The following is a 2,500-nucleotide window of genomic DNA, read 5'->3' on the forward strand; positions in this document are numbered from 1 at the left end:
CAATTCAGGCTCTCCTTTGTCGCTGGGGCTTTCTAGTGTCAGCTGCAAGAGCGCAGTCTATAGCGTCATCAGTGAGCGGAGCGGCCATGTCCTCACTCTACCAGGTTTCGGTAAACTGAAGTGAATCTGAACGTCTATGGGCAACACAGATGCCGGAGACAGAACGGAACCTGATCCGCCGGTCGTAACGTCTATTGGGCCTTAAGGGTAGGCTCCACTTTGGGGGGGGTGGCCGATCGTAAAAATATTTGCCAAAAATACACTAATCAAGACAGGCCAATGAAATTTTCAGGCATTATTAGCACTATAATAATGCATATTCCCTGTGAGTTTCATCATCCTACAGGGAAAATTAATGATTTTATGGAAAAAAAATGTGAAAAAACGGAAATTTCCGGCCCCTCTACTGAAGGTTATTTGGTGATTGGTGAGAAACTACAGTCTTGAATAGAAATTCGGTCTGACAGAATGTTGGTATATCCACCTGGAACATGCACAAAAAAAATGATCAAATAGAACAGTAAATAAGCACGAATAACAAAATAAAGAGCAACAACTTTGTAAGTTCAGCGAAAGCCTGCCGAAAAAATCAGACTATAGCTAGGAAGAAATATTCAGGAAAAATTCAAATCTCGATTTAGGGACAAAACCTTTTGAGAGTTTGTAGTTATTATGTCACTTGATAGCCTAAAACATCTAAAAATTATATATTTAGGACAATCAAAGAAAAAACCCACCTCCAAAAAAAAAAAAAAAAAAAAAAAAAAAAAAAAAAAAAAAAAGGGTGGGGGTGGTTTTTTCTTTTGATTGTCCTAAATAATATAATTTTTAGATGTTTTAGGCTATCAAGTGACCATAATAACTACAAACTCTCAAAAGGTTTTGTCCCCTAAATCGAGATTTGAATTTTTCCTGAATATTTCTTTCTAGCTATAGTCTGATATTTCTTTTTTTGGCGGGGCTTTCGCTGAACTTACAAAGTTGTTGCTCTTTATTTTGTTATTACGTGCTTATTTACTGTTCTATTTTGATCATTTTTTTTTGTGCATGTTCCAGGTGGATATACCAACATTCTGTCAGACCGAATTTCTCTATTCAAGACTGTAGTTTCTCACCAATCACCAAATAACCGTTCAGTACGAGGGGCGGGGCCGGAAATTTCCGTTTTTTCACATTTTTTTTCATAAAATCATTAATATTCCCTATAGGATGATAAAACTCACAGGGAATATGCATTATTATAGTGCTAATAATGCCTGAAAATTTCAATTAGCCTGTCTTGAGTAGTGTATTTTGGCAAATATTTTTTACGATCGGCACCCCCCAAAGTGGGAGCCTACCCTTAAGTCTTTCTTTTTACAAATCCTCCCACTTCTCTTTGTTCTGCACTTTCTGCTTTGAAAATTATGCTTGTGTATTGGTTTCCCCTCATTTCCATATTTCTCTCTCTCTCTCTCTCTCTCTCTCTCTCTCTCTCTCTCTCTCTCATTGTTGTTTCTGGTCTATCATTCAAGAGGCGACCGACTAGTCTTTGGTATAGAATATTATTCATTATAGATTTATTTTTATTTCTTCATTTATTTATTTATTAAATTATTCATTCAGTTATTCTAACTCGTTTGAAAGGAGTCTTGATGCCTTGGATTTTGCATAGATTCACTTTTGTTTACTAGTACACGAGCTCTCTCTCTCTCTCTCTCTCTCTCTCTCTCTCTCTCTCTCTCTCTCTGATTCTTCATTCCTTCTCTCCATCATGTTTTTACGTCTCTACTCCAGTTACCACATCCAATTATTTTCCTTTGTTTTTTATATTTTTCATATACATCTTCCTCTTTTCTTACATTTTCTTTTAATATCGTCCTTAATAGTTTCGTACCTTTGGTGTTTTTGCGTCTTATAATATTTCCTGTAATATTTAGGTGTTGTCCATTTTATTGTCTATACTTTTTGTAATTTTTTATTTTATTCTTTGTTTATATATTATTATTATTTTTTTTAGAAAGTGAATGTTACATAAAATCTATTGTGCTCTCTGTTTACGTGCGCAGTTTTCCTTGAAATAAAATTTACTGACTTTGATATCTACAGGAATGGCGCCATTTTCAATTTGCTTGAACCTTCCCTTTCCAACTGAAGATGTTTCTATTTGCTCCTAAGTCAGTGATTACTCGTCGATTGCTATAATAGATTCACATCAAGCTGCATCCGATGTCTAGGTCAGTCTTCTCTTACGACGCTCCTGATTGGCTGTTGATAAGCGAATCACAGGTCTGGAAAGTCGAAAATTCAGTCTTTCGAGAGAGTTCACATAGGCAGGATGTATGTTCCACATCTCTTGAGGGATACTTTTGAAAGACGTATCCCTCAGGAGAGATGGAACATACATCCTGCCTATGTGGACTCACGAGAGAGACTAAGAGTTTCCAGCTCTGTGATTGGTCGTTCCTCCTCTAGGTTTTAGTTGGTAGCTAATCAATCAGTCAATTTTCAGGAATAAATG

Source organism: Macrobrachium nipponense, chromosome 26, assembly GCF_015104395.2.
Source record: "Macrobrachium nipponense isolate FS-2020 chromosome 26, ASM1510439v2, whole genome shotgun sequence".
In the NCBI taxonomy this organism is placed as follows: Eukaryota; Metazoa; Arthropoda; class Malacostraca; order Decapoda; family Palaemonidae; genus Macrobrachium; species Macrobrachium nipponense.